This window comes from Passer domesticus, chromosome 11, assembly GCF_036417665.1.
Source record: "Passer domesticus isolate bPasDom1 chromosome 11, bPasDom1.hap1, whole genome shotgun sequence".
NCBI lineage: Eukaryota > Metazoa > Chordata > Aves > Passeriformes > Passeridae > Passer > Passer domesticus.
In genome coordinates this window covers 2,150,531-2,168,765 of record NC_087484.1, presented here as the reverse complement: position 1 = coordinate 2,168,765, position 18,235 = coordinate 2,150,531, and the positions used below count along the sequence as shown (strand labels likewise).

General features: G+C 43.3%; 1 long non-coding RNA gene across 2 annotated transcripts in view; it reads right to left on the bottom strand.

The window, feature by feature from the left end:
- LOC135278579 (uncharacterized) overlaps nt 1-16,488 on the bottom strand; it is a 106,795-nt gene extending 90,307 nt beyond the window's left edge. For both annotated transcript variants that reach the window (XR_010346029.1, XR_010346030.1), the window contains exon 1: nt 16,372-16,488. This is a non-coding gene — a long non-coding RNA (uncharacterized LOC135278579). The remainder of the gene's footprint in view (nt 1-16,371) is intronic.
- Between the last annotated feature and the right edge of the window lie 1,747 nt (nt 16,489-18,235).

The following is an 18,235-nucleotide window of genomic DNA, read 5'->3' as shown; positions in this document are numbered from 1 at the left end:
GTGACACAAGAGGAGACCCAAGTTCCACTTCAAACAAGAGCAGGAGCAGGTGGCTCCTTGGCTGGGCTGTCTCTGGCTTGCTGGGCCAGAAATGTTTGTTTTTAAAAGCCTGGAGCTCTCCATTTCCACCCACGCTGCGTTACTGTGTGCTGAGGGCTTTTATCCCCACAGCAGGACCATTCCTGGGGCTGCTCCCAGCGCTGAGGCTCTCCACTGTTAAGTGGAACACTTGACCCAGGCCAGCTTGGAGCAGCAGCAGCACTGAAGGAGAGCTCTGCACTAAACCAAAAATCACCTTTCCAGCACTACTTTGGCCCCAGCTCAGCTTTTCCCAGCACTTCTCCCACTGGATGGGGCAGGTTTCTCTTCCAGGGGTGGGAGGATGGCAGTGTGGGCAGGAGGGCAGCAGAAGGATAAAGAGTTTATTACAGGGACACAAAGTAAAACTCCTCTTTTCTACAGAGAATAAGTAAACACAGCTCTCAGTGTCCCTGGAGAGGTGGTGACACCACCTCCTGGGTAAATCACTGCCTGGCCTGTTGTCATGAAAACATTTCCATACAGATAATTGTGGGTTTCAGTACTGAAAGCTGAAGGGGTGAGTTAAAGTACATCAGCATGAGAAACCAATTTCCCTACACCATAAACTACACAATGCAGTGGTGGGAGGAACTTTGCTATTCCCTTCCCCTGAAAAAGAAAACAAATCATGTCCCAACCAATCCAACACAATCATCTAAGAAACTTGGCAGCAGCACTTACTTATCCTCCATCCCCATTGTCCCTGTGTTTTCCCTTCTCTCCCAGCACTACTGGAGCTTTTTTCCTGTACAGCACACAAGCATCAATCTCTGTCCCAGCCAGAGTGGGAACTGTCATTTTGGCCAGTTGTGCTGCCAGGGAGAACAGGCTTTGCTCTGTTTCATTAAGCCAGAACTTAAATTGTAAGGAGATTGCTGAGAGCAGAGTGATCAGGAGTGGGAGCAGCAGGAGGAGGTGCAGCAGCATCCCTGGCAGAGCCTGTCCTAGCAGGGTAAAGCAATAAATGGTGAAACACTGGAAGAATTTGTGCTGCAGCCTTATGGAAGATATACAAATGTGTGTTTGGACAAGTCTTGTGTAATTACAGCTGAGTTCACACACCCAAAACACACCCAGGGTCCAACCCCTGCTCCAGGCACTGCACAGCAACAGCTGGAGGCACCTCCAGCCTCGAGGAGGATCCAGTCCTTGAATCAGAGACCCCAGGTGCTCACAGACAGAAGGCAAGAGGAGCAGGTGATGTGGAAAAACTCTGAAATATGATACAAGCACATCTGACAAGAAATTCTGAGATTTTGACAGCTGCTGGGTCTGACAAACACAGGCAGCCTGGCAGGCATCACCCTCTCCCCAGCGCGTGTCCCCAAACCTGGGCTAAAAAGCAACAGCTAAATGGAGCAGAGAGGATGGCCAGGGTTCCAATTCACTTGTGGAAAGGCAGAGGACAGATCTGCAGTCAGGGAGACACAGGGAGAGATGTTCTGGGTTGTGTATTACAACGCAAATAGATTGCAAACAACTTCCTAATCTCGGCACGGTTCAGAATAAACCTGAGTTAATTAAAGCTGGCAGGACCTCTGAAAGAAATACAGCAGTCACCGTCAACAAGTGTTTGCTGCAGTCACACATACAGAAATCTTGTTTATTATTCTGCAAGTCTGCCTGCTGAAGCAGACCATGACAATTCTGGCCAGTGACACAAAGCAGCGTCTGCTCGCTGAGATAGATGCACTGTGCACTAAAACAATTACCTTGGAATAACACACTCCTGGTTTTTCCTCATGGATCCCTCCCACCAGAGCCCAGTTAACCACTTCTGTCCATGGACTTGGAGATCAAGCATTTATAAAAAAATCCTACCTATTGCTGTGCCTTGAAAATTGTTTAGCAGATGCATGGAATGCATCTGATGCTTTGCAGGGAAGAGGAGGGAATATTTTCCCTATTTTGTTGCCATACATCTGCTCAGAGTCAAGACTTAAGTCACTGTATTCCATGTTCTGGATTATAAACCTGTCCTAGAAGTGGTTAACTATTACCATTGAAATTGCTTCTTTTAGGAATATTTTCCTTAGGAATTTGCAGAGTGCAGTAACTACATCAAACATCAACTTACACATATTTGGTAGCTCCCAATTCAGCATCGTTTCTTCTCCAGTAACATCTCCAGCTCATTTTAACTACTTCCATTACCATGACACGGACACTGATCTAGGGAATCATGGAATATCCTGAGTTGAGACCCACATGGTTCAAAACTCCAACTCCTGATCCTGCTCAGGACAACTCCAAAACCACACCCCATGCCTGAGAGTTGAAGAAATAAATCCAGGGACTTTTGTGCAATGAGATCACAGCCAAAAAATTCCAAATCCATCATCCCTGAGCCCTTTCCACTTGGTGGGACTAAGGAACAGAGGAAAAAGCCCTCTTCCCACACAACACCCACAATTCTCAACCCACACATGAGCATCACTGTGGGGCAGAACAAAGATCTAGAAAATCTTTTCATCCTTCACTAGATGGTTGCAGTGAGTTCTTGAAAGCTGTTTTCATACCAGCCTGACAAACTCTTGACCTTGATTTAGCCCATTTATTTTTAGCTGAAAACGAACAAACAAAAACCTTAAGAAACCAGGACAATTCAGTTCCCCAACAGCATATTTCAAAGTTTCCCACCTGCTGCACACAGGCCAAGAACTTGACCATGTCCTCCTACCAGGCTCTTCTCTTAGGAAGCCACAATATGAAATATACTTGCTATTTTATTCAATGTTATAACTGAATTATAAAACCCCGCCCTGTTTCCTATTCACAGGTGATAATGAACTCTGAAAATTCCTGGTACTTGGTTTAGTAGCAGTTCAGTTCCCAGAGGTGCCTTTCTCCTCTTGGACAAGGTGGAAAAGGAAGAATATCTGACATTGCCAGAGAGGAAAGTGTTTTGAATATGTGGACAACCACCAAGCTGATGCAAAAATATCTTTTATTAACCTAAAGAATAATGAGAAGCAGGGTAAGATTCTGTACTTTGTTGTTAGCCCCTACCCATGCTTTCTGAGAAACGGTATTGATGTGCTTTAATTACTTTTTTTGTGTTATCCATGCACTACTGAAAGGACTGGGCTTGTTTATACGATCCGCAGCTCAAATATGAATGTAATTGACATTTCTTGTGATCAAAGGAAGCGAATTATTGCTGTGCTGAATTCAAAAGGAGCTTTCCCGTAACAACAATGCAGCTCCAAAAACTCTCATTACCATCATGTAATCAGGTCTTACAGGAATGGCATCAAATGCACTTTTGCACACTCAGATATCCAAGGGATGGTAATTATCCTGCAATGACTCCAGTTCCTTTTGGGCCACGCTGGTTTTGAGAAGCTGTGTGGGGTTTTTTTGGACAAACCAGATTCTCATTTTGGTGTTATCCTGTTATTGCAAACAGCTGTTTGCCCTTGGAAGAGGGTTAAGAAATTGGGAATGTTCACTGCTTACACACAAAAAGTGTTTTGAGTGTAAGCAGTGAAAATTAGAGGAGGATTCTTGTACAAGGAGAGGTTTATGTCGGGCCCACAGGGAGTGGGGCACAAAGACAGCAAAAGGGTCAGGAACCAAAAGTGTTCAGCACTTTGCCAGGCTTCAGATTTCAAATTCTGCACCAGACAGATCCCTGATCAGTCTGGGGTTGTTCACAGACAGCAGATATGAAACCAGTGTCTCCATTGGAATAAACAGCTTTTTTTGAGGTTTTGGGGTTTCAGTGAGATGAGAAGTGAAGACACTTTTAAGCACACTCACAACAGCAAATTCACCAGGAATAAAGGATTTGTGCATAGAAGTACTGCAACAAAACCAGCAGTGAAATAGTGATAAAATCAAACTTCAGCTCACATAACCAAGGTTCAGAGAATAGACTGGACAGCAGGAATCATCATCCTCCCAGCACCTGGCTGGGAAAGGCAGCATTCCCTACATCCCACCAAGCTTTCCTTGGCATTTTCCATGCTCTTGCAGAGGATGACACGTCTTAAATGTGCCAGAGAAGAGTCTTGATGGGAGTCTGCAGTCCCCAGCACACACCCTTGGGTTGGTGAGGGCTAAATCAAGCTGGTCAACCTTAACCACTGCATTTTTATAGTTTTGAAGCAAGCTCTGGCCCCTGCAGAGCAGGAAAGGGCTGAGGACAGGAAACTGTTCCTGAAACAAGGAGGGATGGACTCAGGAGCCTGGAACCATCCAGATGAACAGAGCCAGCAGCAAGAGGACAACATGACAGGAGCTGACATCAGAGAGAAAACACAGAGAACGTCTTCAGAAATAAAAATAAAGGTTTATCTTGATGCAGGAGGAAGAAAGGGGACCAGTGAAGGGATAGAGAATTGATGGGGCTGTCAGAGCCAGAGACAACAGCAACGATCCAGCAGCTTCCAAGAGGACTGGAAGGGATAAGAGATAAAGGATGGGAGATGAAGCCCCAACAGCCTCGACAGCAGATAAGATGCTGGGCATTTGTTTAGAAAGGACAGGATTTCAGAAATATTGCTGAAGAAGAATTGACAAACTTAGGACACAACAACAGAACAAAATCTCTGAGATAACTCCAAGGAGCTGGGCTAAGGAAGGACAGAGTCACTAAACTTGAGTTAATCAGGATTTCTTCTTGATGGTTTTGAAACCACAGATTCACTGTAAAAATAATTTAAAAAATATTTCCTCTGAAGTTTAGGGTTTTCAAAGAGAAAAGTAACTTCCTGAGCTCCTTTGAAAATCCAGGGCTGAGCAGTGACATCCATTTGTTCTAGTTAAGGTATGCAAATATAGATGTGTTCATGCCCAAATGCAGAACCTTTCGACGCCTGCTGCCTCCAATTAATAAATTAAAGCTGCTCCTGCTGGAGCTCAGCCTGTCACAGACAAGGGCTGGCTCAAGAAGCTACACAAGGAAATGAAATTTGAAAACGTTGGTTCCTAATTCTGGAATAAATTCTGAGATAATGAAATAGCTACCATGCTGTTCCACTTGAAATTTAATTCCACAGCAATTGAAATGCACAGTGCTGATTACTCTCGTCATTTTGGGGGAAAAGAAAAACCCCAAACCGAGGAGATTTCAACTCAAACAAAACTGAAAACTGCATCTGTATATCTAACAAAAGAAGAGGAAGGGAAATATCTTTAATAATACCAATTCTTGAGTTTCCAGACACAGCAGCCTTGTACATAAATACTGCAAAATAAAACTTGTAATGCTCCAAATCCAAGAGACACAAAGGCTGGAGGCACTCGGCTGCTCGAATCCACCGCAGGCACCAGCCCTGCATAAGCAGGAGCATTTTCTGATACAGCCATCAAGCATCTGAAGCAGCTTTGAAACAGAATTCCTGTCCCCAGCTCCTCAAGCAGAAGCCTGAGGGTGTCTGTTTTTAGAAAACTGCGCTTTTAAACTCCTTAAACATTTTAATGTAAGGAAAACCACATCCCAAGCGACTCCGAACCGCTTTTACCCCGAGGCTTGTAACAACATTTGACTGTGGGGAGGGGTGGGAGGAGAGGAAAAACCTCCTGTGCTGCAAACTTTGCTGTGGGTGGCCCCAGAGCAGAGACCTGTGGGCTGCAGGAGACCTCGAAGTGCAGGAGCTGTGGAGATCACTTTGTCCATCACATCCACCTGGCTCCTACCTCGTCCAGCTCCCTGTCCAGCCATGAACATCTCAGCAAGGATCAGCCCTTCACTTCCCTGGAAAATTTACTCCAGTGGTTAACATTTCTTTCCTCCTCTTTTTTCTCTTCTCCTCCTGCTTTTAAGCACTCAGATTTTTCTCTGAAGCAGGCTGTACCTGGTGCCTCTGATTCAAGTCCTTACAGAGGAATGAGCTTCATTTCCCTCCCCCCGTTTTGTTGTTGGCACTACAAGGATAAACTTCTTGAGCCAACTCCTTAAATCTTTATTCATGTGTCAAGTTCCCAAACTCTCTAATCATCCTGATATCCCTCCTCTGGCTCCCCTGCAGATTTTCCTCTCTTGAGCAGCAGAGGAGCAAAACTGAACACAGTATCCTGGTATGGATAGGACAGGGGGAATGGCTTTGAAGTGACAGAGGAGAGGTTTGGGTGGGATATTGCAAGGGAATTGCTATCTGTGAGGGTGGGCAGACCCTGGCACAGATTCCCAGAGAAGCTGTGGCTGCCCCTGAATCCCTGGAAGTGTCCAAGGTCAGGCTGGACAGGGCCACAGATACTTTAGGCCATCCTGCCGAAAGGTTCCCTACCAGGTTACTTTTCTGAAACTAACCAGGAATAGGAGTCCCTGCCCCTTTCCTTGCCTTTACAGTGAAGTTTATCCCATTCCCAATCATTTCTCATCACTCTGTTCCTTTAAATACACCTTTAACCCTTACAGTAGAAACAACCCTTCAAATCCTGTTCCTGTGCACCTTCCCCAACCATCTACACCACCCCCAGACCTGCAAATGGCCTAAACCAAAACAAAATCAACAATCCCTCACCTCTATAATGAAAATAATAAAATAGAATTGCAAAAGGGAGGAAGGAGGAGTTTTTTACTTTCTGGGAGATGCATTTCTTCTATCAAAGGAGTTTTATGGTAAAATTTTATGTGAAGCAGTGCCTACAGAACAGATATTTCCATATGTTTTTTCCACTGGAAAGTCCTTCCAGACTGCTTGAATTCCTCCATCCATCCTGCATTTCCTTGGAGCCAGTGATAAGCAGACCCATCTGTAAGGATCATGTTTTTCCATTTCAGCTGAGAGCTGTCTGAAGGTCGCAGCATAAATTACATTTCCTACAACAAATTTTGATGGGCTGAATCAATACCTGTGATCAAGTACCCCAGGCTGGCTCCCAACAAGGACAGATCCCCATTCCTGTCAGGAATTCCTCCTCTTCTTTAAATCATGGCTATCTCCATTATTCCTCTGTCAAAATAACCCTGGGCTTGGGACAATACAACAAAACATACCCTGCAAAGGATGACATTCCTTTCCTAACTCAGTGTAATGAATTCCCTCAGGATTTTGCCACAAAGGTGACAGTAAATAAAAATCTATAGAAAAATTACCAAATTCAAATCTATTTTTTTTTAATTATTGCTCTGCTAGGGAATTATAGACTTAATTTGTTTGAATGTACATCTACATTCACAGTCCTGTGATGGAATTCCAACACTCCATGAAGTGCTCTGGATGTTTAAAGGGTTAAAAATATATGGAACAAACCCACACGCATCCATGTGCCTGTAGGAGACACCACTTCAAATAATCAGGCTTAAATGTCCTTATTTTTCCAAATGGTTTTGGGTTTTCATGGCTATGGAAGGTGTATTTCAAGCTCTCCATCATCCACCTGGAGTGGGGTTTTAGTTGTTCACTTTCCAAGTCATTCCTGGGGGGAATCACTCAATGTCAGGAGTTTGAAATCACATTTCTGGGGAGCAGCTCCCGTTTACCACTGGCTGTGGAAAAAATGCTCTGTGCACTGGCAGGTGACTGTTACAAATGACTCAAAACTCACTCATGCCAAAAAACCCAACCATGTATTGAAATGTGGGAAAAGACTCCTCAAAAAACCCAAAACCACAAAGAGAAAAACTGCAAACCCCCACAAATAAACCCAAAAACCAAACCACCCACCCCTATCACCAAGGAATGCTTTCAACAATACCTAAATTAAGTAAAATTAACATTTTTCAGTGGAAGTTTTGGCCAAGTTGTGCTTAGTCCTACCACCAGTGGCCAAGAAAAAGCGATTCCCTCTTTTAGGAATGCCCTAAATATTCCTCTTGTTTCTCCCTAACAACCTCCCCTTTCAATTAAGGGCCTGACGTCAAAAATACAGAATATTTCTGCAAAAAAAAGCACTTAAGTTGTTTGAGCACACATGTATAGCCCTGGATTTGATTGAAGTGTTTTCCTGAGTGTGTGCATCATTCCAAAATTGATTCCAAGAGCTCTGAATAATTAACCTGAAGCTGGACATGGGATTAAAGATTATGATTAAGGATCTGGCAGTTCATTTATCAACAGGAACTGGCTCCACAAGTGCCTGCACATCCACATTTGCTCTCCAAAGGCTTCCTGGTGATCCCTGTCAGCCAAGGGATTTAGAATCTATTGAACAGGGTGGAATTTATAGCACCATACCTTCCCTGGGACAATATGGATTGGTCCAGAGAACTCCAAGAAGGGATTTTGTCACAACCACAGCTGTCACATGCTCAAAAAAACTTAACACACCAGCAAGGCAAAGGCAGATATCTTGTACCATAATCCAGATATTGGCCTGAGATATTCAGAAGTGACAGGCATTACTGAAATAAAATTCAAGGACAAAATCTCCTCCTTTAAGTCACTAAAACTTGGATTTTTAGGACTCGGTCTTGAGGACAACTTGTCTAACACTGGGACATGGGAAGCTGAAAGTTTAAAGTAAAGGCCTAAAATTATTGATAATAGAGCATTTCCCTGATATATCAATACTTTTATTACAAGTGTAATTATAGTTGGAAAGATAACACCAAATCAGTCCCTTCATTCCAAGCCAAGCCATCCTGGGATTTTATGATGACCCTACAAAAACACAGAGTTGTTTTGCAGTTTTTTGGCACTGCATTGATCCCACAGAGGAAAATCAAACAAGAGGAGAGCACTGCACACCAAAAATAAACAGAACCCCAGCAGAAATCAGCAGGACCCACCCCAAACCTTCAGAGCCCAACCCCAGCACTCCAAAATGCCCTCCCAGCCCTTTCTCAGCTGAAAACCAAATTGTTCTCTCCTCAAGACAGCCCCCACTCAGAGGGGTTCATTTGGCTGCATCAATTCCTGCAGCTCCCAGAGCCCAGATGTTTTGGGCAGAGCTGCCCAGAGCTCTGCTGGCAGCAGTTTTTTGTTAAAAACCCCACAGCATCCAACTCGCGTGGACATGTGTCACTGTGATATTTTATGAAAATCCTTTCAATAGGATTGTCTCCTGAGAAGCTGAGGAGCCTCAGGAAAGAAACGTAAACAATAATTATCTGCTGCTGTGGAATGCAACAGGTGCATTTTGACTGGTCCATGTGAGAGGTTTCTACTTAATGACCAGTCATGGTCCTGCTGTGTGGACTCAGTCACGAGCTTTCATCATTCCATTCCTTTCTATCCTTTATTCATTTTAGTACAGTTTAATATAGCATTTTAATATAATACATATCATAATATAATAAATCAGCCTTCTGAAACATGGAGTCAAGATTCTCCTCTCTTCCCTCGTCCTTGAACACAACCACACACGAGGAGCAGACGCTGCCGTGGCCCCGGGGCCGCGCGAACCTCGCGCACTTCCCTCACCCAGCACATTTCAAAGGCAACGCTGTGGGGTTTGTGTTTTTACCTCCAGGAATAACCCACGTTTCCCTCCCACCCGAGGAAAGCCCCAGGGTTCCCCTCACAGGGGTTTAACCAGATCAAAGCCACTGGTGCAGCAAGGGCAGGGCAATTAAAAATTCACAGCCTGCCTTGGGAAGCCCAAGCAGGTCCTAAAAACCATCCCCAAGTGCAGCAGCTGCACCTCAGGGAGTGAAAAGAACAGCTTGAAAGGTAAAGAAACAGCTAGGAGAGCATGGAATTAACTCCAAGAGGAGACAGAACAAAAGATTTCAGCACTGGTTTGGGTTAATACAGGTGAGTTTGGGAGATCTCGTGGCTCTGCAGCCAGGCAGGACTGAGAGAACTTTGATGAGTGGAGAGGAAAAAAGCCAGGAGTGCCCATGTCAGCTCAAGAACTGAAAATATTTTTAAAATTCTAAAATATTAAAAATATTTTAAGTGTAAAAATATATAAAAATTAAAAATATTTAAATATTTAACATCTATATAAAATATATAATTATTTTAAAAATTTAAAATCAACAACTATTAAAATTTTTAAAATATAGAATCTAAAATTTATAAAGATATAAAAATAATTTAAAAAATTTAAACATCTAGTCAGAACCCATCTGAAAATGAGCTGTTTCTTTCCTGGAGATGTAGGTACATATTTCAAAGATGAATTGGAGTTAAATAATTTAATTCCCAGCAGTCCCAGTTCACAATACTTGATCACTGACCATTCATCCCTCCCCCACAGCCAGCACAGGCATCACAGGACTGGGAAAACATCCATGCAAGGATCAGCCTTCACCACCCTGCGCTCCAAACAATTACTCCAGAGTGAACTAAATTATTACTTACACAATAAAGTGACCTCTCCTAATTACACAAGACCAGGAAGCTTCACTGAAACACCCTCAGGGCTCCTTTCCTGACTCTTGCTGCCACCCAGCTTCACCTTTCCCTCCCTTAATTCTCTTATCTACAACAAAGGGGTGAAAAAATATTGCCTTGAGGTGCCTCCATATGAGCTGCTGGATCAGAGCTGGGTACTGTACTGAGGGTTATGTAATAAAACTTTACAGTCCCTAACCCACTGCTCAAGAATTATTTCAGCTCACCTAGGTTTTTAAAATGAGCAATCCCAGATAAATCTCCTCTCTATTTCTGTAACATGATGTTTTTCACCCTTTTTTGCCGTTTTTGTTTGTGGTTTTTTGGTGGTTTGTTGGTTTTTTGTTTTGTTTTTGGGGGGTTTTTGGGGGTTTTTTGGTTGGTTTTTTTTGGGTTTTTTTCTGTTTGTTTGTTTTGGCAGTTTTCTTGGTGTTTTGTTTTTTTTCCCACTGTGAAAGCTCTGGAGTAAATTCCACCCTTCCCTTCCTTTTTTCCTGGAGTGGAATGTCAGTTGCCTCTCAGCATTCAGAGCCCAGCCTGATCTCCCAGGCTCTGTGTTCCAGAATTTGGAGTGATAAATGATTCTGCCTCACCCCCAGGAATTTCAGCTCTTTGTCTTTGGGGTTTACAGGGATGAGTGACTGAAGGAAAGAATGCATTTTTCTTCCCAGTTTTGCATTGTATAAAAAGATTCTAAGATAAAAGTGGCACTGATAGCAGCAATGCTTCTCAATAAAAGAGCTGCTCATAGGAATTATACAGGAGATGATACAGCTTGAAATGAGGGTATAAATTATGTGTTAAACCCCAAGTTAAAATGATCACTTATTTCTTCCTTTTATCCTTCATTTTTCAATATAGTCATCATTTTTCAGGAAAAAAACAATTGTCTGAATTGCAGATCTGAAATGAAATCACTGCCTGCTCTACCATCTTATTTTCCACTTAAAGATATTTATACCAAAATGAAATATTTTCCAGTTTCAGGTATCCCCCACTGTGGAGATAATTTCTCAGCCTTTAATACCAAGCAACAATGAGTGCTCCAGGGATGAACTTCCTGACTTTGGAACGTTCATCCATCTAGAAGAGGCCAGTAAAAAAAAAAAAGGCCAGAAAAAGTTGTATTTCTGTATTATTTCCACCAGAATCACCTTTTGTGCTCTGTCCAAGATCACCTAGCACCAAAACCACACCATGGCTGTATTGATATGCAAATATCTCATGGGATATACATGAAATAAGTTATGGTCAGAGTAAAGGATCCACATTGAAATCCACATGAGGCTTTTCCCAACATTTCCCCAGTGTAGGGCAGATCAATATTTAAAACAACCATCAATTCTTATTTTTCAGCAGTGCTGCAGAAGAAAAGCCAAGGTATATTCTGTGTATTGTGGTGGATGCACACAGGATCCTTCCTGTTGGGATGCACAACTCGTGGAGAAAAGGTTTGGATTATGAAAGAGATGGAATGAAAGTGTCTTTATTCCAGTTTTTATGTGTAATGACCAATATCAGCTCACCCCACCACAGCACCATGTTTATGGTGACATGCACTTTTCCCTCTGACCTCAGATGGACAGTCCACGTGGAATGGATCAAGGGTTGTGGATGATGGAATGGCTTCCAACAGAAAGATTCTGAATTTAGATTAAATATGAAGAAAAAACTTCCCTCTGAGGGAGGTGAAGCCCTGGCACAGGCTGGATATGATCCCTAAAGCCTCTCCCAACCCAAACCATTCCATGATAACATGATCATCCTTTCTTTTATCTAATGGTGTGATGTCATTGCAAACCTCCCACAATAAAAGCCAGCCAGCATGTTTGAACATTGTTTGAATATTATTCCCTTTAAAAACACCCCTGAAACCTTATGAATATTAATAGGAGTCTGACAGGGACAGAAAGGAGAGTTGGATCTGTAGAAACTCTTTGCTTCTCTAAAATACATTGGAATTTGAAGATATTCATCCAGCACCCTCCTAAAAGGGTGAGCTGGATTTTTCTTGTCACTCTGCCTTCCTACAAAAGCTGTATTCCCCTATTTTCCTGGGAATTTTGAACAACTAACTCTCTGAAAGGAAGTAAGGCTTCAGAGGAGCATCACATTTACACAAATAGGTTTGATTTTCTCTCCTTGTACCAAAATCTGGATTTTGCAGCAGGCAAGGTAATCTGGGGCTTTGCTTGTTCCTTTGTTAACTCCAGAGCTGGGTTTTTTTTCCAAGGGTGATCAAACTCCCAAAGCCTGTCAGAAGTCCCATGGATACTGTGGATATATTTTTCAAAGGATTTGTTGATGCAGCTGCCTACAACAGAGACAAGATGTGGTGCCTTTTTGGAGCTCTTAGTGGCATCTGCAGTCGAGGGCATCCTGCTGTTCTCGTGACAAGTGTGGACAGAAACGGCCCAAACTCCAAAGTTGCCTCTTGTCCCTTGATCTTCCCCTGATATTGGAGTTTAGGATTGTCACTGAGTTGCCTGAAGCATATCCAGCAGCAGGAAGATAGAAAATATCAATGAAATTTGGTCTCTATCAAAGATTTATGTGTGTCTGAATCAGCTCGGGGGGATTGCAGGCATTTGGCCAAACTGGGAGTTGTCACATTCCTTGCAATGTCACAGCAGCTCCTTCACCACCTTTAAGCTATCACAAATATACTCAGCTCCAAGAAACAAGATCTGTGCTCCTTTCATCACCCAATTTGCTCCTCCTGAAGGCAATTAGCCAAGATTTCCTCATTTTCCCACCACAGCATCCAAAAAATGCCAGGGGCAGCCATCACTTGCTCTCAGAGGGATTTGAATCCAAAACACAAAAATGGTGTCAGTGAGGGTGCAATAATTCATCAAATACAGGTGGGGAGAACACTGTGGAAAACACGGAGGAAGTTTGTGCTCAGTCCTCAAGAGATCAGATTTAAACAGTGAGGTTTAAATCCCAGTTCACTGAAATTCCCATTAATCTGTGTTATCCCCACAGAAAATCCCAGCATAGCTATATCACATTTAGGATTAAAGAGAAGATTGAACAGGATCTTGGATAGGACAGAAGGGAATGGCTCCACACTGGGAAAAAATTCCATGACATGAGGGTGGGCAGGCCCTGGCACAGGGTGCCCAGAGCAGCTGTGGCTGCCTCTGGATCCCTGGAATTGTCCAAGGCCAGGTTGGACATTTGGGCTTGGAACAGTCTGGAGCAGTGGAAGGTGTTCCTGCCATGGCAGGGGTGGAATTTGATTATTTTTAAGATCTTTTCCAACCTCATATCCACAATTCCACGACTGTACTTCTGTGAATGATTGTGGGTTGGCCACAGGATTTAATTTGTTTGGATTTGGTTTATTTTTTCCTATTTTTTTTTTCTTCCCAGTGGCAGCCAACACCAGCTGATCCAGAAGCACTGAGGACAGCACTGACTGCAGCAGCCAGAGCAGCATCCCATGGGAGCAGCAAAGTCTGGGCATGCAGGAGAGGGAAATCAATGAGCAGCACCCTCAGAAGGGGTAATAAAAGCAGCAGATCCTATTTAAAGACCTAAAATTGTGGTGGGATTGTACAAGGAATTCCCCCTTGACATGAGGCAGAGCAGATCTCTGCTGCCACTGGGGATAGGGAGAGAGGAGCTTGGCTGCTGCCATTCCAAACTCTCCAAGAGCTCATTTTGTGTCTGATTCTAAGTGGAATGCTTAGACTTATGTAATATAAATAATACAAGGTGCCACTAGCACGGCATTTGTGATAGTGAACAAAAAATTCAATTTCGCTGATGCTTGAGAGCTGTTAGGTGGCTGTAACACCCACATTAAATATAAGCAATATAAAAACAATAATAATAAAAAAAAGAAACCAGAGATTCCCTTGACGTTTTAACAGCAAACATCCCCTGGTGGCCGTGCCACCCACCCAGCCAGGAGCTGTGCCACACACGTCTGCTCCCAGTTAATTTGCTCAGCTCCTGTCCCTTGCACCGGGGCTGTGAGCTGCCTGCCACTGCTCTGCTCCTGAGTGTCTGCACGAATTAACCCAGCCCAGGCACATTCCCACTCCCAGCGTGCCATCTAGTGATGGATGGGAGCTGGGAGACTCCAGCTCCTGCTTTTAGCCCGGCTTCCCTCTTCACAGGCAGCCCCAAGGCACCACCCGAGCATCCAGGACAATGTTTGGTCGCTGTCTCACATCCTGACCCAATAAATAAAAGCTGCTCCCCCAGGATGTCTCCTCCAGGCAAAGCGCTGGGGTTGGTAAAAATGGATGGCAAAGGCAAAAAAAAAATAATGCATGCAGAGAATAAAGCAACAAATCAAAACTGAACCGTGGCGGGGATTTTCTGGGAATTTAATGACAAAAGAGGAGCTGAGGGCCAGCACAGGTTTGGTCCTTGGCTCACAACGTGCCACAGCCTGTGGTGGCACTGCTGAGGAGGGATGGGAGATGGAGTCAGCAGGAAAACGAGGCTCCCAGAGGATTTAAAAATTATGTGAACACATGCAAAAATGCATTTTAATTCCCTTAGGACTGGCAGTTCCCTGGAATCATGCAGAGTAGCCAGCACTTTCCTTTTCTTTGCAGAAAGCTGCAGCATTCCAATGGGAACAATGTGATTGCAACCCATCCCAAACAAACCCTGCCAGCCTCAGATTGTTCTTCAGCCTAAACCTGGTTTTATTCTTGTTTATAAGCAAAGATTAGCACTTGTATACGGCTTGGAATAAAATCCTGGATGAGTCTGAGGAGGAACTCTAAACAAACTGAATTTCCAGGCAACATTCCTTTATCCACGTGGACCCAAACACCTCCAGCCCCAAACAGCAAACAGAAAATAATTTAATAAAGCCATAAAGCTTTAATAACCTTCTAAAGAGAGCTTTCATTTGTATTGTTATCAAGAGAAAATAAGGGATTTTTTTTTTTCTTGGAGCCATCTTTACACCTAAAACATTCTGCATGTCTACCATAGAAACAGCCTGTCCTTATTAATGGTGTCATAGTAACCAACACCCAGGCAGAGGCTTATTAATACCCTCATCTCCAGAGAGAATCACCAAAAATCCCAGAAAAATCCAACCTTCCACACCAGTTAACTCCTAATTAACATTCCTGAAAACAGGGAGCACAAGGAACAGATTTTACTTGACTTCAAGGTGTCACAATTCCATTGAAGTGGCTATATTTTGGAATTATTTTCCTTAAAAATACCAGAATTTCCTGCTTATCAGTATTATAGCACCAAGATTGCTCCAGAAACCCTCAGCTTGTGCTTTCCTGCCTGATATTTTTTTTCTATCCCTTTTTGTGGTGCCTGGGCATAGAAAACCAAGTCCTTGAACTATCCCAGTGCTGAGCAAACCTCTCCCATGAATGCTCATTTTTACTAAAAGTTATTTCCCAGATTTTCCAAAAGTTTTGAGACCAAGAAGTGCAAAGCCCATCTTTGCTGTGTACAAAAAACCCCACTGATTATTGTGCAGGCAGGGAGGTCAAGCCCTGGGGTGGAATTACCCCCAAACAGGTTCACCCAAAGAGAACTGGGTCTCGTGCTCACATATCACAGATAATTACAACACAGCCACCTGCTGCACCACCCAATCCAGTCCCAAAATTCATTAATCCAGCACTCCCAACGTTCATTAATCCAGCAGGTTCTGGCTGAACCCACAACACTATTTTTTTACTATTTTTAGCAGCATTGTCTGAACCTACTCACCCTGAATTTTACACCAAAGCTAGACATTCAACTTTTTTTTCTATGAAACAATAAATTGAATCTGACAAATTAATTATTAAAGGGCACTTCATTAGCCAGAGTACCTAATAAACAACTCCTCTGAAAATATGTGAGCCAAAACACAGTTGAAAACACAAATTCTGCTGGTTTTTAACACCTTAAAGGACATATAACGCATTGCCAAAGCTAAGGCTTTTACCCAGAATCTCTGTGTCACAAAAGGGGACAAATGCTCATTAACACAAATAAAAAGAAGTGAAAAAAGCTAAAAAAGTATTATTTTAACCATCATGAATATGACAATCAAGAACAACTCCTTCCCTACCTTCTCCAGGAGATGTGGCACTTGGGGACATGGTGGAGTGGAAGGCACAGAATTGTTGGTCCAGAATATTTTAGAGGTTTTTTCAAACCAAAATGATTCAAGGAAAAGAAAAGCCAAACCACTCTTCCTCCCCCCTCTTAAATCTAAGCCTAAACCTAAACCCACCCAACCCCAGCTGGGCCTGGACCCCTCCCTCTGGCCCTCACAGCCACACCAGGACTGGGTTATCCTAACTGAGTGACCTCACCTCTTTTCTTGCAGATTGGCACAATTCCTACGGCATTTTTGGGAACCTCACCAGTGCTACAGTGATGCCCCAGGTTTAGCTTTTCTAGGTTTCAGATTCTGTGCTGCTTTAGTGTGTGGGTCTGAGCTTCACATCAGGGCATGGTGAGCTCTGTGCACAGAGCAGGGACACAAAACAATTCCTGCTCCAGCTGGGCACCAAGGACAAATGATCCCAATCTCAGCCCAGGAGCACAAACCCCGTGGGCTGCAGAGAGAAAAACAAGCAGGGTGGGACTGCAGGGGCTGCAGTGGGATTGGACACTGAACTGCAATGTGCACATGGAGCAGAGCTGAGCCCAGGGAGAGACCCCGGCAGCGCTCGTGCATTTTGGGGCCATTTGGGTTCATCCTGGGGGCAGCCCTGGCTGGGCTCTGCTGCTGCCCAAGGGGGATCCATGGAGGAGATCCTTGGAATCCATCCCTGCTTTATTCTGGAACTCTGGCCAGCCTCTGCTCTAGGGCAGCCTGCACAAGGCATCAAGAGGAGCCTCTCCTGCACCAACACCCCCCTATTCCTCCATCAGAACCTTTTCAGCCTCAGGAGATTTTGTAAAATTGGGGTGAAGCAGAACCTTTTGTGCCACTGAATCGTTCTCACCTCAAAGCTTGGGTTCAGCTGCTGTAGACAGAAATGAGAAATTGTTTGTTGTCCAGCCTCCAGATTCCCTGATCAATCTGCCAGTCCCCAGTGTATCAAACTTTTAGTGTGCTCTAAAAATGAAGAACTGGATGTGTGTCTGCATTTTAACGGGTGTTTGTCATCCCCTAGAGAACAATTATTTCAGTATTTGTCTGCTGACAGCAAAACATTTCTTTAAACATGAACCCTCCAGAATTTAAAAGACTAGGCTGGAAGATTTCTGGTTTATATCACACAATACTTTTGCTTGAAAAACTCCACTTTTCAATCCAAAGCCTGAACCAAAGTTCCCCTAAAGTTAGAGGTTGGCAGATATGAGGATGTTGACGAGCAAATTCATTCCTCCAAGACTTGTCTCCAGCATTATTTTGCTATTTCAAAACTAAAAATTAGGTTTCCCAATGGAAAGCTCTGACAGGATCATGACTATCTGTCATTTGAAATTAAAATGTACTGTTAGATTTTATTGTAGGATAGATCAAGAACTCTCAAAAGAAAGAACAGATAATCTGTGTTTAATAAATGCCTGGGGAGGAGCCTCCCAAAGCAGTGTGGGTGCCTAATCCCCCCCTAGAGGTGGGGTCCTTTTAAATCCTCATTGGACCCAAATTCCAGCCTAGGCCTGAAAAGGCTTGAGGCTCTGCATGGTTATTAAAATACTGCATTGTTTCATAATTTCTATATACTTTTAATAATTTACTCAAAGTGATTTTTTTACTGCAATATTTTTGCAGCCTCTTCAGCTTCAGATGCTCCACTTACCCTTCATATGTTCATGTGCTTTTAAGCAAATTTCTCTATGAAACATTAATGTATCATCATGTAGCCATAGTCTGGCCAGAATGAAAGTCAATTCTGATTTAATGTGATCACCTTTTTTTTTTTTTTTTTCCCCTTCAAGAACCATTTTTTTTTTATTTGACTTCTTGACTGTCA